The sequence below is a fragment of the Protobothrops mucrosquamatus genome, unplaced genomic scaffold, assembly GCF_001527695.2.
Source record: "Protobothrops mucrosquamatus isolate PMUCROS unplaced genomic scaffold, P.Mucros_1.0 scaffold1426, whole genome shotgun sequence".
Taxonomy (NCBI): Eukaryota; Metazoa; Chordata; class Lepidosauria; order Squamata; family Viperidae; genus Protobothrops; species Protobothrops mucrosquamatus.
This window is the reverse complement of record NW_015387611.1, coordinates 102,440-102,873: the sequence shown is the minus strand read 5'-3', so window position 1 is coordinate 102,873 and position 434 is coordinate 102,440.

The following is a 434-nucleotide window of genomic DNA, read 5'->3' as shown; positions in this document are numbered from 1 at the left end:
AATTTTTGATGGATATTCGGTCGCACGCTCTCTGGCAAGTCATTGTGGAATTATCTTTGTTTGCTGTGTCTTATCAGTAAAGGCTTGGCAGGCAGCTACGCAGTTGCTGCCAAGGAATTCATTTGCCTTTGTGCCGAGCAGTTTTTCAGGCCTCGGCTGCCTGGTTGGGGGGTGTGGGTCGGACGGGGGACAGAACACCCGGGCAGACCACATGGTTGCCCGGGACCAGACAGGCTGTCGCCAGCCTTGCGCGCATGCGCAAGGCGCGAAACCAGCCTTGCATTGATTGGTTGACGCTGTCCTTGCAAGGAGACTATAAAAGGCCTCTGTGCCATTTTGTTACTGTTCTGTTCTGTTGCTGACTTGCAATAAAGAAGACTTGCTTTTGTGTTACTCACTTTGTCTAAATGCCTTTGACTCGCGAACAGAACAAC